Source organism: Ambystoma mexicanum, chromosome 1q (assembly GCF_040938575.1).
Source record: "Ambystoma mexicanum isolate Mex_15411 chromosome 1q, UKY_AmexF1_1, whole genome shotgun sequence".
Classification (NCBI taxonomy): domain Eukaryota; kingdom Metazoa; phylum Chordata; class Amphibia; order Caudata; family Ambystomatidae; genus Ambystoma; species Ambystoma mexicanum.
The window spans coordinates 599924583-599952223 of record NC_090922.1 but is presented as its reverse complement, the minus strand read 5'-3'; the positions used below and the strand labels follow the sequence as shown (position 1 = coordinate 599952223).

Below are 27641 nucleotides of genomic sequence, written 5' to 3'. Positions count from 1 at the left end.
CAGGTGTGATGCCATAACATATCACTAAAGGACACCCCAAAATTCAAAAGATGACCCCTGGTAATACTGCAATCAGGCTTGTAGATCCATTGCAACATTGAGGACTCCAAATAAATGCAAATCAATGGAACACAACCTATATGGACAATTCATTTGCGCAAGTGGAAGAGTACAGGTCACACTCATTATGAAAACAAAACCAGAAAATACCGGAGGAGGCACCGATGGTTCCAAGCTGCTGCTCTTCCGAGGGTCACAGGTCACAGTGGAGATCTGGTCCACGCAGGGCACAGGTTTATACAGCAAATTGTTTAGGGCCACGGTGCTGTGGCCCAGTGGCCACACCTTCAAAGGAAATTCTCTAGTGGTCACTCCTCAAGCCTGACTCAGCATAGAATGGCACTTGGAGAAGGTGAAAGTGCACAACGAGTTCCCAACCTACATTGGGATGAGTAGGCAGATGGCAGGTCAGCCTCACTTCCAGCTGTGCGCGGCATTCGAGTGAGAACTCTCCATCGCTAAGAACTGGCATGTGTTTTATTCTAAGGAAACAGGTCAGGCCGAAAGTGGGCAAAGTCTTCAGGGGTGTAATCAGGGCCTAAGTGCTGAGGGCGTCTATGTTCGTCCTGAATTCCCATTACGAATAATTGCAGCATCCCCCCAACCCTTAAATGGGTTGGTCCTACCCTTAGTATCATATTTTTCGGAGACAGGGGACTGGGACTACTCCAAGCTAAACTGCAGTACCGGTACTCAGCTATGTGTAAGTGAGCAAGATGTTTACACTTCATGACACTTTGCCGAATGCAGAGAAAACCTCCAGCAGCCGTTTTGGAAGCCACGTGACGCTTTTGATCCTACTCCCGCCAACACTGCATAACAAAATACAGGCACAATCTGTGCTTGTTATAATCACTGCCGTCTAAACCAACAGCACACGCCTCCCACTTCACACCTTCTATGAATGAAGAGGGCTGGGGTAGATTGGTACAATACTTCCCCATGGATTGTCTGTGCAGGATAATATCCACAGCTAGAATAATGAACAGTTTTACACACAAAATATTGATGTCTCTTTAACTCTCTAGATTGCATGTGTTTGGCTGTACGGAAAACAGAAGGGACTTGCACAAGGAGTGCATGATTGGAGGGCGAGAAAGAGACAGACAAATCAAAAATATATAGAGACAATAGAAAGGTGGTGACACCCAGTGAGAGATAGAGCGAAACAGAGTGGCACACACAGAGGGAAGCAAATGTGTCATCACAACTAGAGATAGCCAGACGGTGAGACAAATGGAGAGAGGGAGAGGTGCAGAGGGACACAAGACAGAGTGAGAAACAAATACACAGAAGGAAAATGTTAGCATTTTTCAAAAACTTTTTTTAAGGCCCCAATGTTCAAGGGGAGGGTGAGAGAGAAAGAGTGACAGGGGAGATCAGTAGAGAGAATACAATGACCCACTTCCCACTGCATCCTCGCAATGCTATGTTGCCCTCAGTGAAAAGTACAGCGGCACAAGGAAGGATGAGCAGGTTTGAAGCTTAGGTATACACCTGTCTTCATTGATGCAGTCACCCTGTGTCCCTCAGCCGGTTTCAATTGGGATTGTGAGATGTTATCGGTGGCCTTTCTCTTTCAGCACCTTCTTTATACGTAGATCATTATAATTATGTATTATTAGTCATCTTTATGAGAATTCTTTCTCTGAAGGCCTGTCAATGTTTGCACATCACAATACTGGAGCCAAAACAGGGCATAACCAGTCTGTGATTGATGGATGATTTTGAGAGAAGGCTGCGGGTGGGGCTTAAACACAATATGAGTGCCGAAAGGGGTCAGTGGGGATAGAGGGGAATAGAGTGATAGCGAGACATTGACAGAAAGTAAGACAAATTGATAACTATGTAAATGGATGGGGAGGCAGAGTAAGATCAACAGAAATAGTTTGGGGAGAAGCGGAAAACATTATTTAAAGCTCTTGGTGAATTGGTGCTGGTGCTGGAATTCAGAAAGGAGGTTCCAAGGGGAACCTCTTCCATGGAGCAGACGAGTAGCACTACAGGATCTCAGCAGCCAAAATCTCATCCAATGAGCCCGTCGACCACGTCATATGGATGCAGATAAAAAGAGCCTTGACTGCTCTGATGCACATCAGATTGACCTCAATCTCCTCACCTGCTGAAAGGACCCATTCCGCAGGCTGTCACCGCATAGGTGTGCATAGGTGTGCATCCTGTGCAAGAAATGGTATCCCCTGCGATAGCCAACACAGGACGCAGTCCTAAGCTGTAATGACTTGACAGCCTCTTGCGGAAAAAGGAATCAGAGGATTCACTTAATCATCTGTGAATTGCTCTTATGCAGTAGAAATAATGTTAATTTCTGCCAAACCGCTCTGCTTTATGCAGCAGGTCCGTGGAGCTTGTAACGCAGCGAGAAGAATTTTTCAAACCTTTCGGCATTGCCTAAATCCCCGCTATGGATCTAAAAATATACATTCCCCAGAGAAGTGCTCCTGGGTGAAATCCTTCTGAGGTGGAAAAAATAACCATTATTCCAAACCGTGTCTACAATGAAGCCATTTTGTTTTCCCCGGGGATGTTTTCTCCAGGGACACATTTGTTCCTTTTTATATGAACGTCTTTTATCTCGTATATCTTAGCTTACGCTGGTATTCCTGATACATTTTGGAAGCACGTTCCATCAGCAACTTTGATACCTTTAAACGTTGTAATCAATGCACCCCACGCACAAGGAGTTTCCCCCACTTCAGTTGTAATGGGGTTAATGTCTCTACTCCTTAAAAACTCTAGACTCTGATATTTTGACAAACTATGAACCTATTACCAGTCTTCCATTTGTGGGATAGATTTTGGAGAAGGTGCTGCTCAACTGCTTGAAGACACGGAGTGCGATCACCTTTTGCATTTTGATAAACTATCAACCTCTTCCGATTGTTCCAGTAATGCCAATGCCTTGTGCACTATTAGCCCATCAGTCCATCCCGCAGGTTTAAGTACCATTCCCTTTATTTGCAATTGTGCATGTTCCCAACATCAAGGTATTTCCTTCCATGTCTTGTCATAGCACTAAAGTATTTTATTTACCTCTAACCTAATCCCTCCTCTGTTTGTTCCAGGTTGCTCATATCTTATTGCCCGGTTTGCTGTTTCATGTTTTATCATAGATTGTATCCCGTGTATATAATGTCCTTCTTGTTGGGATTTTATTTAACTTACCCACGAGAATGAAGCAGTCTGGCCTTGGAATTGTCCTTGGATCAGACAGAGCACAAGGTGTGTTTGGCAGAGTGTCTTTTCTACAGATACTTCGGTGGTTATAAAAACCCTGGAAGTGCCGTGGCATAGGGAATGAGAGAACACACATAGCAGCTCTAATCAGATGTCCCCCTCCCCACCTGGGTCATGTGCTGATACCACATATTATTAGTGATCTGGGCAGAGTCTGTCATCTAGGCATATATGTGCCAGATGTTAGTGCTGCATTTTGTTTCCTTCTTTTCATCTGTTTAGTAGCAATAGAGAAGGGTTGCGTTATTGCTTCATCCAACATGGGAATGGGGGTCATGTTAGGTTACATGGATTTGGGTACATTATAGAGAACCAATTCTCGTAATGCCAGTAGGGGGAAGAAATAGAGACAGCCGAGGGTAAAAAAAGACAGCCACAGTAATTACTGCTAGTGTTTCCAGATGCTGTAAGGAGGCATTTCCATCATGCGGTCTACGTGCCAATAGCTTGTACCAAACAAAGTTAAAAAGATCAACTTGCTTTACTTTTTTTTCTTTAGACACTTTTTCGTTGTCTTCTGATTGTTGGTAACTATAAGAAAAAATGCACAATAATAGCCTGGAATATCCTTTCAAAAGATGAACCTAGTTTTCGCAATACACAAATAGCACAATAGGCGGTACTTTACTTGCCCTGAAGGCACGATAGCACTATAGCTGTATATTATCAAAGAGAGAACTGCATAAAGTAGTACTCTTAAAGGCAACATCAAGTAGTAGTGTTTTTCCTTTTTTCTTTTTTTTCAAAAGTGCATGTTGTGTTTTTATCGTGCAGATAAAGGTTCTTAGGGGATAAAGTTCACTCAGCTGGTTGATTACTTGTATAAGAAAGGACAGTGCATTATTGGTTTTCATCCGCAAGCTGCTGTCTGTTTCTTGTGGTCAATCAGGTTTGGACTCTTGTCACTTCTTCTTCTGCTTCACTATCTTGGACTGCATGGGTTTGGCGTCACCGAGGTAGAGCCATGAATGCCTTCCTTGGACTTTGGCAGTTACTACCTTTCCACTACAAAGGGGCCCTCAAACCTAAGTTTCTGCAAGTTCCTAACAATTTCTTTTATAGAAACTGGATCACCAGGCTATAAGTTGGGGGGTTGGAGCAGAGTCTGTAAGTCGTGCTGCTGGTCATCTTCATTATTCTTCTTTGACCCCCCCTGCCAGACTGAAGCTGTTGAGATATGAAAGAGACACTTGCCATCATAGCAGTCAAATACTCATGCGTTTCAGATCCAGGAACAACAGTGGCACTATGGACATCAGTTTGCGCTCATTGGAGGAGCAAGAGGTATGTACATATGGCGTCCCATCACCAGCTCATGAGGAGTCAGGTGGTGGTCCGAGCCGGGATGATTTCGTAATGCAATTTTAAGCTAAGGGTAGGCAATGGAGCCATCCTTTTTTCAGGGACATTTTAATTGGGCTATTCTCTCTTTAAGAAGGCTGTTGAGATGCTCACAAATTCATTTTCCCTACAGCTGATAAGTGGAAGAACATGTGTGTTTAATACCCAATAGGATTGTGAAGTGCTCAAACAGTTAATTTACAAAATGCGGTGCTCTGTCAGAATGAAGGACTTTGCACACTCCCCATCTTGGGAAAACCTTTCGTACAAGGAATTTTGCAGCACATGTGGCATCAGGATGTGTGCATGACCTGCTTCGATCCATCAAGAGAAAGGACATATGACTACCATCATGTGTCTGTAGACGTTACAACTTTGGAGCATATCCATGTTATCGATATGCAAGAATTGAAGAGTAGGAAAGGTCCAGTGGGAGGGCATATTGTTCCTCTCACTACTCGCATAGTGTGCCCTGCCATAAACCTTTGGCACATCAATCAATTAACTATGAAATCCGAAACATTTTCAGCACGATTATGGGTGTACCAGCCATATGAAATTAGAGCTGCAAGACTCTCTCGTGTTGTGTGCAGAGGATAGTGAAGCTGATCTAACGCTCCCTTCTGCAATGTGAGGGGCATGACCGTTTTGCCGGTGCTGTCCTATCACCACATTGCATTGGTGGGGGACAATGAACACCCCCTGCATTTCCACAGGTCCTGCTCTTCTGGTGGCGGGCATCCTTGCAGTTCTATTACCTGCATTCTGGGCAGGTATTAAAACCTTCTTTCATTATCATGCTGCTCGCTCGCATGTAATTATTAGGTGGTGTGTCAAATTCAGATATTTCGGGAACATATGCTGTTTTTTTTACCTCTGTGTCAGCGGCTTCATTGCCATGGCAAATTACATATCCTCCTCCAGTATGGGCTATGCACTTTACCATGGCGATGGCTGATGGGAGCTGTAGTGTGTCTATGAGCCTGTCCAATTATGGTGTATATTACACTGGCATGCCATCTACGTTATCTCACAACAAATAGTTTCCTCACACCCATCTGGCAGGGTATCCACACATCCACTATGCAGAGTTTCTCCACACACATTAGTGTCACACTCACCTGTGTCTCTGTGGGAGCGACGGACGAGCCTCCCTTGACCCTGAGTCTTCACTATCCCTGTTTCACCCGGAGGAATACCTGTCAAATACAAGGTGTACACTTAGACCTGAATTCACTTGATTCCCCTGGGCCCTTCCCTTCTCTTTACTGTGTGCTGTGATGTCCCCCTATGTGCTTACCTTGATCTTTAGTAGGGTGTGCACTCCATCCTGCATTTGCAGGGGCACGATTCACTCATGTGATTGGTGCCAATGTCTGTAGGCTGAGATCAGATGCCAAACACTGTTTTATGCCTTCACAGGGAGGCTGAGAGTTCAAGGTGCCAGTTTATTCACTGGCTAAAAAGTCCTTCCCACAAGTGAACGTTGCGCGGAGAATGTTGAGTGTCCAAAATTGTCCGTATTGTCTTTGTTTGCCGGTATTTTTGTGGGTGAGTACCGCTGCATTTAGAAGCTAGCTGCTGGTAGGTTTGCGCAGCGCCTTCAATTCAAGCGCGCCTGGTAATGTCTCTCCCTTTCCCTTGCAGGAGAAATGATGTGGTATTAGCGCCTCGAGTCCGGGTTTAGCGCTACTGGAGACTTGGTGGTTAGGTAAGTTTGCACAAAGGCTTTTGGTAAGTATGTAGAGAGAGAGCGCAGTGAAATAAGACTCTGCGTTATTGGAGCAAGCACAATGAATAATGTCTCTTCCTTTTACAGAGGTTTGTGCGCTCGTGCAACTAACCTGGATTCCAGCGTCACAGGAAGATTCAGTGAGTATGCGCAGCGTTACTGATGTGCGTGTGTTAACGCTGTTCTTCTTTGTTCTTACAGGTGCCGGTGTAGAAGTCCCCTCTTGACTGGAGATAGCTGCGGTGTGGAGTAAGAACCAGGTAAACTGAGGCTGAATGATGCGCAGCGGGTAAGCAGACGTAGGATGATCCAGAGCAGGTAAGCAGAAGCAGGATGACCCGGAGCAGGTAAGCAGAAACAGGATGATCTGGAGCAGGTAAGCAGAAGCAGGATGATCCAGAGCAGGTAAGCAGAAACAGGATGATCTGGAGCAGGTAAGCAGATGCTGGCTGATTCAGAGCACGGCAAGTGTGTTGCTGATACAGCTCACAGTAAGCAACACGAAGCACTGGAAGAATCTTTGGTGTGGCTTGTATAGCCAGCCACACCCAAACACTAGAAAGTTCATGAGTTATCATGCACTTCCTGTTTGGCAACAGGAAGTGGTAACCAGGATCTTACTACAAACACTAGGAAGGAATGAAAGGAGGGATTTGTTATGGGTTCTTTGTGTGCCTATGCCAGGCCTGCCAAGCCTCCACCCAGCTTCCCCCAACTACCTGCCTGATACCCATGACAATTAGGCAGACTGTCCTCATACCCATTAGGCAGAGTTTCCTCACACTCATTAGGCAGAGCTTGTTTATATACATTAGGCAGAATTTCCTCACTGCCATTAGGCATATTTTCCTCCCTCTAGTCAGTTTCCTCTCACCCACCCACTAGCGAGAGATTCTTCACACCCATTAGACAGAGTTTCCTCACACCTATTAGGCAGTTTGTCCTCACACCCACTAGGCAGGGTTCCCTCACACACATTAGGGAAACTGTTCTCATACCCACTAGGAAGATCTACCTCATACCGATTCAGCAGAGTTTCCTCATATGCATTAGGCAGATTTTCCTCTGACCTACTAGGCAGAGTCTCCTCACACACATTAGGCAAACCGTTAGGCCGAATTTCTGCACACAAATGAGGCCAAGTTATCTCACGCCAAATAGTTTCCTCACACCCATTAGGCAGTGTATCCTCACATCCACTATGCAGAGTTTCCCACACACATTAGGCAGACTGTCCTCACACCCATTAGTCAGAGTGTCCTCACACCCATTAGGCAGAGTTTCCTCATTAGGCAGCTCAGTGTTTACGTTTTACCTAGCGTCCACTCCAGCCTATAAACTACAGGTTATTCACACATATGTGCAACACAGGTACATTACCTCCAAGCAAGCTACAGGTTACCCTCACTTCCCAGCCCTGCTTTTCCTCACTCCTCACCATACGTCTTTCCCTTGCACACCTTGTTTTAAATGCTTATACGCTATATGTTGCACTGTTTCATTGTGGGCTGCAACAGGCAAAGTGTGCAATGGAGTTGGCTATGACTCTTTTCTTTGAATAGTAATAGCTCCTGTTACGTGTTATTGTTTGGGGGCATTAGCACTTGGATAAGTCCATCTGTTCTCAAAGCCCACAGCTGATTTCTCAATCTCCAGTGTAAACTAAATCACAAAATAAATCTCTCTTCAAAACTGTATCAAGCTGACCAGTTTATGATCTCGGCTTATTTCGCATGGAGACTGTACATAACAACGTTCTGCAAGCCTGTGTCAAAATGACTGCAGACATGTCACTTTATCTCACAGACAGCTCTGGAGTTTCCCCAAGCCTTAAAAGTAGAAGAACCCATAGGACAGTTCATAGCTCAAGTTGCCCGATGTAAGGTTTGAAATAATATGCCAGTCCTGGCTCTTAGGCTAGCTACAAATATGACATTCGGGTGCTTTTAATTGCATTCCTAATGTGCACAGAAATCCAAAATGACATGAACGAAAAAATAGCGTTCACATGACATGGTTTTAGAGTTTGGTTTCTGCATGTTTGTGAGAAATGAGAGTGTACATTAAGTGGTGATTTTAAGAGAGGAAAGTGGTCAATAATTTGTTCACATTACTAACTTTACTGGGCTGTGGACATTTCATACTCAACAGTTAATTTGCATGGAGATTGCTATTGTGCTGCAGAAGAGAAAAAAGTACCTGTGCCAATTAAGTGCATTCATCCCTTGGGGACAGGTAGACGTGTAAACGTATATGTAGCTCTCCAGTGATCCGAATGTTAATGTTATTTATTTGCTCAAATCCTGGCAGTCGACAAAAGGAATGCCATTGAGTTGGGTGGTAGCAGCATTTGTAATCCAGTGAAGCTGCACAATTGTGGTAGATGGAGAGAATGAGAGAGGCAGAGAGGAGGAGAGAGAGACAGGGGGAGTGAAGGTTTTACACTGACATTTTTATAACCCCATACACATGTGCACTCTTAATTTTTTGCGTACGCCTTCCTTTACTATATCTAGTAATTGGATTTCATCGAATGTTTGTATCCCGTTTTGGAGTTCGATACTCATTTTTCTTTTTGGCCTTGCCAAAGGAATCCTTAAATAATACCCTCACTTGGAGTTTTAGTGCATACCTTTCTACCCCTCTTGGAACCAGGAATGGAGGTATCTATTTCTCTTCTTTCTAATCCCAAAAATCCTGTTACTTACATACATATATTTACAATACAGTCCCTCCCACTATATTTGCCACTTTTGATGCTCTACTTACATCCGTGGCTCAGCTTGAGTCTCTCTGCATCGACTTTTCCCCAATCGATAAGTTTGCCTTAAATCCACAGAGCTCCTGTGGGGACCGTACAGGAATTTCTTCAAAGGGGCACCTGCCGACCACTTCTTTTCACACGTGTGTATTGCGCGCCACTCTCTGCATGAAGATCCACGATCTTCAGCTAATGGTGAAAGTAGTCAAGAGTCTGAGAGTTTAGATCTGGGCCCAAGTCGACCGGACCAGAACCATCTGCACTACTACCAAAATGTACTCTAGCACCTTGAAGCATTTCATGTGCTAGATGGAATTACAAATAATGATCTTAGACCCAAATAACCGGACAGACTCAAATAATATGGCAAAATACTACTTTATCATCAGCTTCAAATAAAGTAGGGCAATCTGGTGAACAACAAACTGTTGTCCATGCACTCACACTTTGGTTTCGATCATACGAAGGTTTTATACCTTAAAGTACATCAGCTATGACATCATTTTACATGGCAAGCTGTAAAACCTATTGAAGGGAGGGATTGGTTAGGGGAACATATATGCCTATATTACATATAAGTATTAGTAATATTACTGGATGTCCCTTAGTGTTAGCCACACCTTGAACCAGCTCTAAATACGTATAATACAGATTATAGCAGAACAACAGCAGCAGGTTGGCCTTTGCAACATTGTATAGTATGTTGCTAAATAGACCCTCTGATTGGTTGGCATAATCTCCCAACCTTGGACTTTCAGCTTGTTAATAAGAGGTAAGCAAAACCTTACCCTCGCTTTAGGTCCAACCTCATCCACTGGATCAGGGAAAACGACCTCTAACCTCCCATTATATATACATTGTAACTCTTGTTCCTCTTGTACATACTGTTTATAATGTCTTCTATGTTTTTTATTGTGTAACCGGCCAGTTTCTTGCCTACTCTGTACAAACTGCCCTTCTTATAACTTACTGTATATAATGTATGATACTGTACAGCAATGTAACTGAAGCTGAACAACCCTCTTGATGCCTATTGCACCCTGATACCCTCGGGTCTAGCGCGCATTACAAATATTAAAACAAACAAACAAATAAACAAAACAAAACTTGTGTGCAGAGAGAAATGCCAGGCTATTACCCACTTGCCGAATTAGTCCATCATCTCTCATCAGTCAGGCTCCAAGCCAAGACTTTGTTTTAGTTGACCTTGCCACCTGTTCTCTGTTCTGGGAGAGTGTGGGTACACCATTATCTTTGTCTAGAGCTAATAAAGAGCCCTTGTTTTTGACTTCTGAATCACGTGTGAGGAGACCAGGATTTTGTCCATGTCGACCTTTCATTTACTGTTATTTGATTTAATTAAGATGGGTGCCATTACTTCTGTAGGTCTCACTTGCTCACACCACTTTGCATATGCTTTTGCATCCTTGATTGGTCAGTGCTTGGCATTTGCAGATGTTTTCCTCTTTGCTTAATCTAAGAGAAATATGGCTTACGTACATGGCTTATCCTCTTAACTCCCTTTGGTCCTTGCAATTATTCCTTCATGTGGCATCCTTGATCCCAGGCCAATAGGCTCCACTATATTCCTCACAAAAAGCTGTTTTCTAGTGTCTCCCGACTCTGCAGCCCTGATCTGTCTCTGAGGTAGCTTGATTGGTTTCAACACGAGTCCGACGTCCATCTTTCCAGCATGCCCGCCCTAGACACATAATGTATTCTTCTGCAGCTTCTATACGTCTCAGCTACCTTGCATCACTGAGTATATGCATTTACTTCATCACTTCTCACTCAGTTCTTTAGTGTCTATGATTTCTTCATATTTGAAAACATGTTTCTCTTATTATTCTAGTTGCATCTTTATCCTTTAAGTATGTTCATATAATTGCAGTGCTTCTTCATATCTTTCCCTCATGACGTCATTCTGCTCTCATCAGATTTCACTTAGAGCTCTTCGATGTCTAATGGTGTTTGCAGACATCCTTCCACCCTCTCAGTGCGAGGGCACATTCGATATGGTTGTCTGAGTACATACCGTCTCTCATACACTCAATGTGGTACTGGGATTATACCTGGTGTCCCACATAGGGCTGTTCTCCTGCTATTCCAGTATGATGGAGGTGAGGGGGCAGGAGCTAGGGATGATGTGTCTACCTGCCCCTCTACAGTACCCCTGCCTGTAAGACCAGGGTATTTATAGTGTCTTTTTTAAGTTCCTAGACACTGCAGTATCTAGCAACTGATAAAAGAAAAGAAAATGCCACCATGGAACAGGTAGAAGGCACTATACGTAGTCCCTTCTGTCTTTCCATGGGGGCCAATTAAAAACAAAGAAAAAAGAAAGCAAATAAGATGGCCACCATGGAACGGGGGAAGGGGTTACACATCTAGTCCCTTCTCCATTCCATTGGCAGCCGGGATGTGGGTGCAACCAGCCAGACAAAGGCTTTGTTGGGCTGGTAACGACCTGGCGAGGGCCAATCAGCTGGCTTGTAAAAAGCTCATTGTCCCTCGCTGAGTACTAATTCTCTATATCAGCCCGTTTACCATTTAATTACAGTTTAAAGTTTGACACCGACTGGCTGTTTTCATGTGTGCTCTGCAGATGCAAGGCTTCTGTGGGGTTTTGATGGTGCTTGTTTAAAGGTCACCCAGCAACAGCCTCAGAGGGTCACCTTTAAGTAGAGCGAAACCACCTACCCAATAGGTGGCCAGTCATCAAGCATTTAGTCCTGGTTTCTCTGGCTCATGGGGGCGGGAGGAATGTGATGGGCTGTGTCGTTAGCATAAATTAACTTTCAACTGCAGGTCAGACCCGCATATTACAGGACAGTTATAAGAAGCAATGAAGAAGTCAATAAGGACTGGAGGGGAGCCAAGCCTATGTCTGGTACTCACTGTGAAGATAGCACTCACAGAGTGGTCTCCTCCATGCACAAAGTGACCCGTAGGCTGTAACGTGTTCATCGTTGGGAGTGGGAGCCAAGCAGAGGACTTCTTACATCTTTCTCCCTAACCTATATTTCCAGAAGAAGCAGGACTTTTTCCGTGGTTCACCCCCACATCCACCCTTGGACACAGCCATGCTGGCTACTCCCCTTGTGCCGGCCCTGTATAATGTTATTTATTTATTTAAAACTTATGAAGTGCAAACTAAGGCCCATAGGAGTCGAGATGCTAGTATTAATATAAGAGTTGAAAAATGCCCTTTGCAATTTCGAACACTAACCAGTTAAAACAGATGGGTTTTGAGCGCACTGCGGAAGCGGCAGATACTCCTCAATGACTCTCAGCGGTAGTGGAAGTATATTCCATAGCATGGGGCCATTACTTAAAAGGGGCATCCTCCCATCTGGTACCTTGGTATTTTGAGGAGTGCCTGAGAAGAAGAGCGCAAATGCCTAGTTGGATAGTAACGTTCCATCTTATTTTTCAAAATAGCCTGCACCTACAACGTGAGGAGCCTGGTGAGTCACACAGAGAATCTTAAACTCAATCCGTGCCGCAACTGGAAGCCAATGGAGCCAATGTAGCAGAGCTGCAGAGGAGGTCATTTGAGGTGCATTTCACGCTATCTAGCTGCCGAGTTCTGGAGTACCTGCAATCCTTGTATGTGGTACTAGGTTGCCCCAGATGAATCCCGTTACAGTAGTCCAGCAATTACATTATGGTTGACCTGACCATCATAATTCGACTATCTGATGGCAACAAAAGCCGGATCTTCCTCAAAACTTTGAGTTTCCCAAAGTCTGCATTAAGATGGCTGACATCTGTGCTTCACGCAAACCACCAGGTAAAAGCCTGACCCCAAGGCTTTTCACGCACATGGCGTAGGGCGGGGTCCGAGCGATTCGGGCTAATATTGTGAATTCGAGAGACTACTAGCAGTTTAGGGACTCAACACCAAGACCTCTGATGATGTATCTCCATTTAGCTTTAACCAATTGGCAGACATCGACTTTCGTATATTGGCCAGGCAGTTTCAGAGTTTGGTAAAAGGCTCAGTTAACGGGGAGTCCAGATGAAACACTAATTGAGTGTCATCGGCATAGGTATAAAATAGGACTCCAGACTCCGAAATCAGGTCTGCCAATGGACGCAAATACAGGTTAAACAGAAGGGGGGACAGTGTTGATCCTTGGGGGACCGCATAAATCATGTTATGTAGATGGTGATCCTTCACAGTGGACTATTCTGCTGAGGGCTAGCGGGCGCAGTAGTCCAAAACATCGGCACAGCCAAAGATTGCAGACCCCTGACCTAGTGGTAACTTCTCTCTGAGCTACACAGATCCCTAGAGCCTATGGCGGGAAGCCAGCGCAGCTGATGCAGAGCAGTCGAGGTATGTTAAAATCTCTCGAAATGAAGCCATGCCCATGCCAGCACAGCCTGTACTCTTCCTGAATAAGACTATGGGACTCATTACACGGAAGGCAGTGAGCCATGGCGCTATTAGCGCCATGGCTCATGCCGGTAAAATACCGGCACCGCCTTGGCGGAAAGGGGATTTACCGCCCCATTCCAAGGTTGGAGGGGCGGTAAATCCCCCTTCCGCCATTGCCCTTCCCCATTCCCATTTCTGTCCCATAGGGCTCTATGGGAATGGGGAAGGCGCTAATTACGGCACCGCAATTTTGCGGTGCCGTAATTAGCTCCGATATCCCTTAGTGGGTTGGTTTTTAACGCCTGCAAAAAGCAGGCGTTAAAGCACCAACCCGCTAAGGGACCTCGTAGTAAGGCGGTAATGGTTAACGGTCACCGTTACCATTAACGGTGGCCGTTAACCATTACCGCCTTCTGTGTAATGAGGCCCTATAAAGGGAAACGCTCTCCCCTCTTATCCTAACCCCACAGCCCCCGCACCCTGTATCTGACTTCCTTCCTTTATTTCGAACGCGCCATTTTCCATAAGAACTCTCTCCTCAGGGGTTACAATTCAAAACTGAGGGCCTCTTTTTTTGGGCGCCTCGGCCTATTTATTTCTCAGTTCAACGATGTCAACGCAGCCCTCCTGTCCCCACCCCTTCCACCTGCTTACTACCACCCCCCAGCAAACCTCTAGAGCACTGTCCGTACTCAGCTGATGCTGACTATGTCAGGCGCTGGGAATCTATTTTCTCTCACAGTATTAATCACTACCGGAGGGCATGTCCCAAAGGACTGCTTTCAGCTCTCCCTGGGACACCTCTGTTCTGCACCCTGCGCCCTGTGCGTCGTGGGACCATCTTCTCCCACGCAGCGTGCCTTGCTTTCTATCCTCTTCCCTCCCTCCCTCCACCCCATAAACTCTCCCTCTCTCCCTCTCCCTCCCTCCTTCCCTCCTTCCCTCCTTCCCTCCTTCCTTCCTTCCTTCCTTCATTGCTTCCTTCCTTCCCTCCCTCGCTCCTTCTCCCCCTTCCCTCCAACACTCCATCCTTACCCCCTCTCTCCCTTCCTCCCCTCTCCTCTACCCCTCTCTCTCTATCCCTCCCTCCTTCCTTCCTCCTTCCTCTCTTACAGTCCTTTCCTCCCCTCACATCCTCTTCCCTCCCTCCTGCCCTCCTTCCTTCATTTCGCCTCCTTCCTTTCCTCTCTCCTCTCCCTTTCCTTTCCTCCCTCCCTCCTTCCTTCCTTCCTTCCTTCCTCCCTTCCTCCCTTCCTCCCTTTCTCCCTCCCCCTGCACTCCCTACTTATCTCGTGCTCCTCCTTCCTTCCTTCCTTCCTTCCTTCCTTCCTTCCTTCCTTCCTTCCTTCCTTCCTTCCTTCCTTCCTTCCTTCCTTCCTTCCTTCCTTCCTTCCTTCCTTCCTTCCTTCCTTCCTTCCTTCCTTCCTTCCTTCCTTCCTTCCTTCCTTCCTTCCTTCCTTCCTTCCTTCCTTCCTTCCTTCCTTCCTTCCTTCCTTCCTTCCTTCCTTCCTTCCTTCCTTCCTTCCTTCCTTCCTTCCTTCCTTCCTTCCTTCCTTCCTTCCTTCCTTCCTTCCTTCCTTCCTTCCTTCCTTCCTTCCTTCCTTCCTTCCTTCCTTCCTTCCTTCCTTCCTTCCTTCCTTCCTTCCTTCCTTCCTCCCCTTCCTTCCCTTCCTTCCCTCACTTCCTTCCCTCCAATTCTTTCTTCATGTGCTACTTTTGAACCTGTATAAAGCGACAGAAATATGCATTCCCAGAATCCAGGCACTGGCAGAAGATGTGATTCAGAAGAACCACAACAAAAAAACAACATTATTTCATCCTCAGACAAACATTGTTTGCCCAAATTAGGGGATTAAGCATTGGAGACTTTGTTGCAACTAGAATTTCAAATCTCAAAATGGGCAACTATGACAAATGATACATTTTGTCTCCAAATATCTTGTTTAGCCTAAATACAAAGCTGGGGTGCAGATACAGGGACAGATCCATTAGAAAAATTCAAGGAATATGTAAGGTGGTTTAACTCTGATAACACACATATCACGTTCACCCTTAGCTAGAGTACATTGGATTTCCCCTTTTTGAACTCACCCAATGATCCTTATGTCTTTATTCACTATTGATAAATATTTAGCCCACAGTCAAAAAAACTCTGCAAAAAGGAAGAAACCCGAGAATGAAGAGGTAAGCATAACTTTCAATGTAAATAACTAAATCAACATGAAGAAAGCAAACATATCCCAACTTTTAGATTTAATTAAAGGCACAACATAGATTGAAACACAAAAGAATAACTCCTGGCTGGGATTAATAAAGGTCAGAGAAGGTGAGGAGGGAGGACGAATGTTGGAAGGGTACATGACGGTATGGGGGGTTCCCCTCACTGTGAAAGTATACATTCAAGGTTGCAAATAGTTAACAGCAAATAATGGGGTGCTGGGTTCAGCTGGAGGTGACATGGTGGGGTTCCCTGATACTGCTAAATCAATAGGACATTGTTAAAACAAAATACATATATTTGCACAGAATTTGCTAGTTCTGAAACACACAATAATAGGAGTAAAATGCATTTATTTTTACTATTTACATTACTTTCAACAAACATTAGTACTTTTATCTCCTTATGTGTACTTGTTTATTTACTGTCTGGGTTATCATTCTTGGGATTTGGAGACATGCACCCAAATATATGATGTTTCACTATGAAAGGTACAACCCACTTATCCTTCAAGAAGGCGTATCATTCAATCATTCAATCATCTTTTCGGGAATAAGGAGGAATTACTACAATCCTTCAGACTTTGACTCACAGAAGCTATCAAAAAAATTGACACTCAGGGGAACCCTTGGGAAGCCACTTCTAGAGCATTAATATCGGGCAAAAAGCACAGATGAGTCATATCTTTCTAGAACCAACAAGGAAGTTAACATAGATAATAAAAGCATTGTCTGTGTTGACAAGTATAATCCAGCAAGTCATTTTGATCCAACTGATTCATTGCAGATGGTGTCTTTGACCAGTTCAAAAGTTAACTTCAATTTGCCTTCAAGAAGGTTCACAACCTTTTCAAGCAACTGATCAGAACACATCCAGAACTTAAATCTAATAACATAATTGGACAATGGACTCTCTCCCATGTGATAGGGTGTTATCCATGTGAAGAGGGTGTGCCATGCAAATTCACTGAATCATCCAAAGTCATTGACCATAGAAATTATAGCTATGCTGCCACTCAAAGAACGTGAAGTGTTTTTTAATTGACCACTTGCTTTGAATTATGTAAGATTAACTATGCACAAAACCATGGTACCAGTTCGAAAGCATAGGTCAAACATACAAATTGACCAAAGTTCAACAGAAATGGTACAACATGGCACACAAAAAACCACAAATGGAAGCATGATATAGACTGTTGCAGATAATGCAATAATAACAAAGATGAGGTAGAGCACCTGCTCAGAACGAAAGAGACAAATTGGATAAACATGCTGGACATGATGTCCATCAATGGCCTCAATGATAAAGTAGAATAGACTTGTAGAAAGTGTGGGGATATATCTGGGTCCCCTACTCAGACCTCCAATTATCAGTAGCAACAGTGTAGATTTATTAACAAAACCTCGATGAAGGGATGTGACATTTAAATACTATGAGAATCAGTTGTGCACATTGTCCAGCCCTTAACCATGGAGTTAAACACAGACACCCACCCAACATGGCAGTCAGTGTAGTACCATTGAATTTAAAAAAAGTACTTTTTATCCATATTTTATTTAATATTTGTATGCAAAATGTACGTATACATAGGGGAAACGAGGCAGCATGTCATTCTAATTTAAATGTGACGGTCATGCACACAATTACAATAAATTGGTCTGACCAGGATACTACTCACTGCACGAGATAACTAGGATAGTTAAACTGGTTAGTCTATCTTGAGGTTTCAGCCAAAACCAAGGTTCTTGACAAGCCTGAGCTCTGATAAGGTGGGCCACAACTTAGATGGTGACCCTTCCTCTGTGTCACATTATAGCCACCTTCTAAAATTGCCATCAACCCTGATTGGGTCCTTTTGTTTAGAAGGCCTTAGAGTCTAGAAATACTTGTGTGCATGCATCCTATATAAAGGGCAGGAAGGTATTAGATTGTAGAGCCTGTAGTAGCTCTGGCTATATTACCCAGGGGATGCTCTGCAAGAAAAGGATGCACCTTTCTGAACAGGTGAATGTAGTAAGTAGTTCAGCTAGTGATAATTGACTTCAGAAGACATATTAGGTTGAGCATTGACAATATTCCCAAGCATTTTCATTGTGGTCACAATGGTTAAAGATGTGTAGTCAATAGAAAACTTGGAGAATGACTGCATCTGAGCATTAGTTGAAATGGAAATGAGCACTAGCTCTATTCTAGAGCTGTTCGGGCCCGCCCTGCTTAGCTCCATCCCATTTTTTGTAACGGTTAGGAAATGAGTTCGGCATTGTCCTACCTTGCTGTAACGACTCAAATTCTGTGCAGAAACCAAGTGCAGTGGCCTAACATAGTTATTAAATAGCAGGGGGAAAGGATAGTGCCCTGGGGTACTCTGCGTGTCATGTGAGCTTTGTTGATAACAATACTACCAAATGAAACACCAGTAAGGAACAGATCAATTCAATTTCATCCATGCGACCCCAGAAGATCGAATGCTAAACAGTTAAATAGGGCTAGTTTGGTGCCAATCCTCCTCTATGAAGTCGAGCATGTGATAGAATAAGTGGTTTGATTCATTATTGAGTTTTAAGGAGACCATATCCAATGTCTTCTCAACAAAAGAGACAAACGGATGAATGGTCACTAAAGTACTCCTTTGCTCGAGAGATGGGAAGAGACTGAACACGAAAGAAATAGACACTTTAACACACAGTTCTATTGTCCTTATTCCACACACACTGAGAATCGCCACATTGCATTCTTTAAGGAACACAATAGGAAAGAAATCTCTCTGAGCTTAGAAGACAAAGGGATCAGAGGGATTTCACCATGATCTCTGATTCGCTCGATGGAGCACGCACTGAGCATGGACCTGTATGTAAATTGCAAAGAGAAAATGTGCTGCGTTATCTATCCTAGGAGCACTGATACTAATATTAACACAACATTACACATTTGACAAATAATTACTAGAATTAATCTGCAGTTAACAATGCAATCTGACAGACACACCTGCATATGCAAAATCAATTTTGATTAAATTAATGCATTAGATCCAAAGCCGTCCGCCTGTTCAAGGCCCACACTTAAGGCCTTTGAACATCCCTGTCTGGCCATGGCTGGAGTGCCGTGCCGCCCTCCTCTTCTTCCTGCCTGCTCCTCCTCCTATTCTCTGACCGCCTGCCTGCTGCTGCTTATAGCCTTGCCTCCTTGGCTGTTCTCCGCCTCAGTTCATGGCCTAAAGATAAGCGCTGCAGCCACAAAATTGCATTGGCTGCACGCCCCACTTTCATCCCCCTGCATATTGAGCTTCTCTGTTGGATAAAACATGGATGCCTTGGTGTTTTTCTGTGCACACTCCTGCTGCTGAGCCATCAACGTCCTCGGATCTCGTCCTGGTTCCTTTCTGCACATTCTCACCCTGTTCATGTACCTGCCTCTCTTTTATGTGTTCCTTCGCCCCCCTCCCATGACTTTCTCATCTCCTCTGTCGCCAGACCCCTTCATCACCTGATTTGCTCACTCTCTCCATGCTCTTCAAACCAACCTTGTCGTTCTCCGCTCCTGGGTCCCCACAACGACTCTTCCATTCTAGTACAGCATTGCTGCTTCCTGCCTTCTGCACCCCACTAACTCTGTCTCTGTTCCCTGACGATACCTGCAGACTGCTACTGCACAATGACTTTGACTCTGCTGCCAATGGCTTGCCAAAGCCACTGTGATCTCTCAGATGTATGCTGTTGATGCCTGTCACTTCTACCCTCCTACGGTGGTCCTCCTGAAGTACCTTAATGCCTTATTGTTGCTTGTAAGCCCTTATTCTGTAAAGTGTGCATTCCTCCATTGTATTTGTGGCTTTCTATCTCATCCTGCCCTTACACTTTTGTCGCTCCTACGCACTGCTCCATATCCTATTTTTGCGTTTTTAAATGTCTTCCTTTCTTTAACCTTGTCACTGCCTGCTTTTCTGTTAAATGCATGGCTGTAGCCCCTTCTACTTGTGGCTGGCCTCTCTGCTGCCTACCTATTGTTGTTCACTGTAACTTCTTGCATTGGTTGTTGGCATTCTATCCCTGCAGCCCTATCACTTCCGCTGCTTCATTTCTTACTTTTGTTTTGTGTGTATTGTATCATGTCTCTATTACCTTCCTCCCCTCTTGCACTTCCCTCCTCCCCCTTCATGTTTTAACACTTGCACGTTCTAAATCGTCTCTTGACCTAGTCAGAAGGTTTTTGTCTGTCTCTTCCCTACCACGCCCCCTGCACTTCCCCTTCTACCTCTGACCCCTGCTCTTGCGTTATAGCACTTTCACGTTCTGAATGTTTCAAGACCTTTTAAGAACGTCTTTGTTTTTGTTTTACACCTTGCTCATCCTTTGCCCCCAGGCCCCGTTGTCTTGATGTGCCTTGAAACACAATGTTGCTGTATAGTGCGCATTACAAATAACCAATAAAGAAATGCCTGCATGATTAGGATATTGAAAAAGTGAAATCATGTTTCCCCACTTGGTGTCTTTTGTATCAGTGAGTAGAAACTATGAGGATGTTGAATGTATGATAGATTCATTCGTGTCCAACCTAGACAAGATGGCTGCTTTAGAAACGAGTGACGTGACACATTATAGTTTAGACCCCAGCGAGGATCCACATTTTTTTTTTTTTTCGGTCCAACTTATTACCGAATGATCCTTCAGGTAAGGGCACACACCACCTGAAGTGCCATTGTACATAATCTCACCAGGACACAACCAACATGTTATCTTCAATACAATGCACAAGTGCACAATAATGCCTGTGTCTTTTTAAATGGGAATTTTCTACCCAACGACAGACATTTCAAATATGTCACAACATCACAAACAAGTTAAGTCCATGTTGGGGGTATCCTCAAAGGTGTTCAATGATCACGGACACGCCTTTCTCTGTTTGGACGTAATTTTAGGGGGAGGCAAGGGTGTGTGCCCCCCCACACCCAATTTTTGTGGCACACCATTTTGTCCCACTCATTTGGCAGGGAGCCCTTTCATTTAGATGTCATTTAGACCTTTAGATGTAACATTTTCAGCAAAGTTACTCCACTGTAGACTGTTTGTTGCTCTTATTTAGTAGGTGTGCTTGAATAGTGATACAAGCTGAGCAAGGGTGAAGCTAACGCTTCACGGATCTAGTGATGTTTAATGAACTAGCAGGAAAACGCCCCTAACTGAGAATGTGCATACCCACTGCCTGACCCCATGTGACATAAAGGGCTGTGCGGGGTGCAGAGGGCCATGGGGACTGGGGGGGGGCACTGCTTTGCTACTGCATTAACGTTGATGTTTATTTCCGCCATTTCTAACATGCCAGCCCATTGAGTGTGAAGAGAAAATAGTATTTTGAGTCGCTAAATGAGCCCCTGTGGTGCTAAGCACCTTGCCCCAGGCTGAGCGGAGAGCATGCGGGAAGGTTGCTCGGCAACCCCGGTATAATGATTTTGCGGCTGTGATGTAAACCCCAGTCTGTATATTTTGTGTGTGAATGGGTAAACATGTTGCAAACGGGACGGCAATGACGCCTAGCCTTAAAGCCGAGCAGCGTTCCTTTCTCTAATTGCTGCAAGTACTTCCGGTACCCGGCTCAGCGACACTGCTCTGACAGCGTCTAATAAATGATGCTTTTGTCACGTGACGTTCGTGCAGCGTAACACTGCACTCATCCTCATGCCTGGTGTGGGGGGTGCATTTTTGAAAGCTGATCGTTTGCGGAGCTGCTGATTAGTTTTGGTGGTAGTTGCCGGTGGTAGAGGCAGTTTTTGGCTGCCTCCCGAAGGGCACCACGATTCTAGCTGATTCATAGAAGAACCCTCGGGGGTGGGGGGTGGGGGTGCAGAGGAGTGGAATGTTTTCAGTGAAGGGTTCCAAAAGTTTCCTCCAATTAGCGTGAGCGAGCGAGCGAGCATAGTGAAGGAGCCCTAAATAATTAAGGGAGTTTCGGGGGGATTTTCCCCCAGAATTATTTCTTAAATAATGTCCTGAAATGATGCCTTTTGCCGCACAATTTGTAAGAAACATGGGATAAAAAGTGATTCAATTTATAATTATTTCTCTAAGGAAACACAAATATCCAGTACATTTTATGATTCATTGGCAGTCATGCCTGGTGAATATTTTGAGTTGAAGGGCCTACATATTTTCTCAAATCAGCGCGAGCGACCGGGCGTAGCGAGAGAGCACAGAATAATTTAGTGGGGAAAACGTTTTAAAATAATGTGCTGAAGTAATGTGCTTGCAGCACAAGTTTTGGTAAGAGGTAAAAAGCCATGCAATTTACAGTTGATTCTAATGAAAAAATCCAGGAAATGCCATATCAACAACAGTGCACTAAATAGGAACTCTTTCTGTTATGTTCATTGCCAGTAACCGTCACTTTAAATCACATGCATGAAGCGCTGCATGTATGTGATTTAAAGTGACCATAACTGGCATAGATAGTTTGTGGCAGCAGCTTCATGCATGGTATTTAAACCATTACTGGCAAAGTCTATAGCCATGGCTATACTGGTACCAACCAAGTGGGTCAGGGATGGGGGGGTATAATTTTGGGTTAAAATGTTACATTATTCAGCATGATTCCTGTGGAGAAATTTGGTAAGAAGCAAAACAGTTTGCATTCGGTTTTCTAGGGTGTCTCCAATCCAAAAATGAAGCAGATTCAAGACACCGACAGTGCACAGGAACATTTCACAACAGAAGCATGAAAACATTTTCACACAGGCTATGCCAATTCATTTCCATGCTGGCTGCACCAGTATTTGCCAGAATTCCTATACAAGGGTATTCTCAAGTTTTGCTTTGCACAAAAGAACACACTTTTGTTGGCTATGCTTTAAAGAAATGGCATGTCACAAAAATAAAATATACCCAAACTGGCTGTACAATGTATTCCAGTATCGACATGTATTAAAACTTATCATATTTGCTTTATGCTTGATGCAAAGTAAAACAAAAAAAAACAACATGCCACAGTAAGAAAGGGCTAGATTGGCTGCACTGAAATGCCAGTCTAGTCAAGTTATAACATACAGCATGCTGGCTCATCGAAGAGGCCTGTTAAATAAAGGCATGCCACGGTAAGTAAGGGCTAGACTGGCTGCCACAAAATGCCAGTCTAGCCAAGTAATAACACTTAATATGCTTGTTTTATCAAACACAGAGTAAAATAATTAATGCCACAGTAACAAAGGGCCAGACTGGCTGCCCCAAAATGCCAGTCTAGCCAAACAATAACACTTTGCATGCTTGTATTATCAGATGCCCAGTACAGAAAATGTCATGCCACCGTAAGAAATGGCTAAGCTGCCTGCTCCAAAAAAAGCAATCTAGCCACATAATAACACAAAACCTTTCTTTTATCAACTGCTGGTTGATAAAAGAAAGGATGATGATTTTCTACTGGGCATGCAAGATTGATGCCCAGTAGAAAACGTGCTGTTAATGCGCCCCACCCTGCAAACCCGCTCCCTGGCCCAGCACAAACACACATACACATACACATTCACACAAGACATTCACACACACCAGTCACACATGCACCTCTATGTCATACTCTCACTCATTCACATACATAATGCATAATTCACATACAAAAATAAAATCTTACCTGCACGCTGCCCCGATCCGCATGGACTGCGCCGACCACCTCCAGCGCAGCAAGAACAGGAAGCGTTCTTCCTGGCTCATGCACATGCACACAGGAGCCAGAGCAGTGATGATGCCACACTCTGCTCCGTTTGCATGTGCTGTGAGGCGTAGTTGCACAGCACCCCCTTGCACATAGAAATGTGCAGTACCCCAACCTACATCACCAAAGGACCATGTAAGGCTGGGGAAGCAAAATGCACTGTCCTTGCATAGCCCATTGGACATGCACAGCTGGGGTACGAACTGTCAAAGGGAAACCACGTTTCCTTTTGACAGTTCAAGCCAGCCTAGGAGCACTTCTTCGCTGTAACAAGCAGCCGAAGGAGAGCTCGTGGGCTGATGCAGCTCCTCCATAATGGATGAGAGTTCTGGTGGGTCGGCTCCCACACCCATTATGGCCAAACAGCCCCGGGGCCATGACCTACCTATGCCTCTGATGGTCACTTGAACTAATATGCATGAGGGCTGAAGCGTTTCATGCATATGATTTTAAGTGACTATTACTGGCATAGAGAGGACAATCTATTTCAGTAATGGTCAATTTAAATCACATGCATGAAGCTGGTGCCACAACCTATCTATGCCAGTAATGGTTACTTTAAATTGCATGCATTAAAGCTGAAGTGCTTCATGCATGTGATTTAAAGTGGTCCTTACTGGCATAGATAGGTTGTGGGAGAAGTTTCATGTATCTAATTAACTCACAATTACCATTACTGGCAACCTATCTATGTCAGTAATGGTCACAGTAAATTACTATGCCATCAGTCCCTGCAAGGCATTTACAGTGACCAACCACATGTTTGTCACTGTAAATCCCTTGCAGAGATAATTCAAACACATGCACATGCACACAAACACACTGATCCAACATACACATGCATGCATACAACATGTACCGCTAGACTCATTCAGTCATTCATGGCATGCACACACTCATATAATGCATTACATTCGAACACATTCATACAAACAAGTCCATATTCATGGAAAAGTGCACAGAAATCCTGCAAAGCCTGAGCGCTGAGAATGCCTCTGTGCGAGCCTGCGCGCAGATGTTTTCCTGTGTGCTCTGCGTATTCATAGTATTGTTTGCACAAAGTAACCGTATATGCAAGTCACGGCTGGAATGCCCCTGGCACGCCCCCATGCAAAGCAAAAACAGCCAGAAACAGCTATCATTGCATGCTCCCTGGGCACGAATACACGCACCCTCAAAACTTTGTGTGCGGCCCCTTGCAAACAGGCCTGCATCTCGGGGACCCTGTGCGCTGTCCTGCGGTACTGTTACTGGCACCCCGATGACATGCGTACAATTAATCGTAACTTGGGTAAAATGCTGAAGATCTGCATCCAAATCCCTGTAAACCATTCATGCACCATGCTACACTGCGTACGAGCACCCCTGAGTAAGATCAGAACACTGGCTGCGTGTACACACACACCCCTAAATCCAACAACAGATCTTACCTCTGCGTGGTCAATTCTATGTACAGATGTCTGTACGCCTGCCTTCGGATGGCAGATAGTATGAGGGCTTTGTGTGGCCATTTCCCTGTCAAGAGGTTGCATGGTCAGATCCATGAATAGGTAATCTTCCGCGCGATAGTGGGCAAGCGATTGGACTGCCTGCGGACTGTCCCTCGTAACGCCCACATTTTTCTTTGTTCTTCATAATTTTACAAGTTTGGCCCCCTTCCCTGCTCTCTGCACAAGCCACGCCCACCCATGCTCTCCATGGTCTCTTGCGCAAGGCACTCAGACACTCACAGAGACATGCCGGCCTGGCAGGCATTCGACGCAAGTCCCAGAAGAGTCCAGCGCGATCAATTCCATGAATCGGGCAATGGGATTTTGCACGCAGAATGGCACGCAAAGTCCCGATTTTCCATGCAATTAATTCAATGAATCTGACCGACCAGCCCTGATGATGTGAAAAAAAACAGAACTTGTGAATGGCGTGCCTACGAATGCAGAGCGCAACTCAGAAGTCTTCTTTTTATCAGGGATGGCTCTCGATCAGTGCCAGTGCTGACTGAGTGCTAGCACTGCAGGCAGCATGCAGACCCCACCAGGCACCAGGAGGGAGCCAGGGGGTGTGTGCAGATGACAATTGAAGGCAGTATAGCCAGATTTTGAGTGCGAAAATCGAGTGACAGAAAACTCATCTCTATTTAGAGAGTGGGGAAAGTAGATGGCAGGTAGAGATAGCATGCTCAGCCAAGGAAGTGAGATACACAAGTGTTACTTAATTCTAGGACTACCTGCATGTGGAGCCTACCAAACTCAACTCAACCAACCTGACAATCTGCATTGATGAAGCCCCCTGTTCAGGCGGGATCCTCCTCTTGGTCGCCCCTGGAAGACATCTCTTTACACAAGGGAATGTTCTCCACTTCCTGGCCTGGTAGCTGGGAAGTGGGGCAGCTGCCTGGTCCAAGTGGTCCTTCCATTTGTTATTCTAAATCAAGCCAAGGAAGGAGGTCACTACATATTTGAAAGAAGAGCAATGTCCTCCTTTCATTAGTGACCATATCGGACAATCTCTTGACAAAATTAGGGTCACGACTGTTCAAACCAAGAGTCTGAAATGTGAGTGCCAACTTTTGCTTTTTTTACAACCTGCATGCAACAGAAATGCACACCCAGTTCGGCACCATTTCATTTATGACCTCTTTCCCCGTAAGTTGTATACGACAGTAATCCCAATTTTCACACAGTGGTTCCACGGGATGGAAGAACCGCACACCCATACATGAACAAAGATCGGAAACATAAGTAGGCACACAATCATACCGCAAGCGCACACAAGACTGTCTTAGAAATGTACATAATGCACATCCACATATCTTCGTAGGATGCAGCCTGAATGATTCCGTCCAGAGCCACATATCCCAAAGTGTCTCTTATCTCAAGACTATGCAGCATAAAGCTGAAAACTTCTATGGGACATTTTTTCAGAAGGATGCTGAAAATACCATGCAACCATACAGTCCTTTAATCGCACAATGCACGGCATAGGCATTAACATGTGTAAGGGAGCCCTTTCTTGGGGTGTGTGTGGCCCACACAATGACCCATCACAGTATGTATGCAGAAAACATGCACAGGATCGTACAGCTGTTCTCGACACACTAATTCTTGAAGTGCTTACTATTGAACTTGTTAAGTTGCCACATCTCGCTAGAACTTTCTGGTAATAAAGTCAAAGGGCCCATATGATGTTGAAGAGGATTGCCCAATGAGAAGCTTACCAGATTTCTCCAGGAATGCGCCACATAAATTCAATATATCTTTGGTGGAACTTAAATGGAAACCATCCTAAGTGCAGTATTTGTGGTGTTAGTGTTAAAGTATCAGCACTGGATCCCTTCCATAGATAGCCAACATATTGTCCTTCTGAGCAAACAAAAAATAAAAGGAAAATGGTGTCTGTCATCTTAGCGAGAACTCCCACCAAGAGAAAACAGCAGAATATACCACTTCCTGCCTCACGGCAGATGAAGTGCCTAAATAAATGTTGCCGTCCAGAACCACTATGGGGCTAAAATACCGCAGTTAACAGACATAACGATAAGTAAAGAAGCGTGCAATGTGGCATTCCTTTAAGGGGTATCGATGTGATAGTAGGTGCTTTACACATGGCATACATGAAAAACATGTGATCCCACTACTGAAAGGAGCTAAGGACTACAGAGTCACTTGTAAGAAAAGGGCAGGTGCAGGCCCTGCAAAATTGCTCTCAGGTGTGCATGGCATTGTAAGACAATAGCACAGGTCATTGTAGTTACCCTAGGGGCCCTCTCCCTTCTGACATGCAGGTGAGGCAGAGTAAATATACCCGGGTCAGGGTCAGCAGCAGTCTGGGGCTCACCTGCCTTACCTCAGGTTGAGAGGAGACTGTTATGGAAGTGTCCAGTGTATGCCTCTACTGTGCGCGTGCGCCATACTGTACACCAGCACCCGGAATAAATACAAACTAAGAACTAACGTTGTGAAATAATATAACATTGCAATGCTTTGAGGCCATACCAGTCTTCTTTACTTCCTGATTAGTATATATGAAATCCCTTTTCCATCTCCCTGCCTAAATGACCCCAGCTGTTTATGAAGCAATAGCCCCCAGATGTTGGTCGATATGCATAGTCCCCCCGGTACAATCAAGTTTTAATTGTGTAATAACCTTCAAGCATATGCACTTTGATGTAAATGCCTGCAGCGTCGACCACACTCTCTCA

General features: G+C 44.7%; 1 protein-coding gene across 3 annotated transcripts in view; it reads left to right on the top strand.

Moving 5' to 3' along the window:
- The window catches only part of TNR (tenascin R), a 2098594-nt gene that overhangs the window by 754293 nt on the left and 1316660 nt on the right, over positions 1-27641 (top strand). The window lies entirely within an intron of this gene.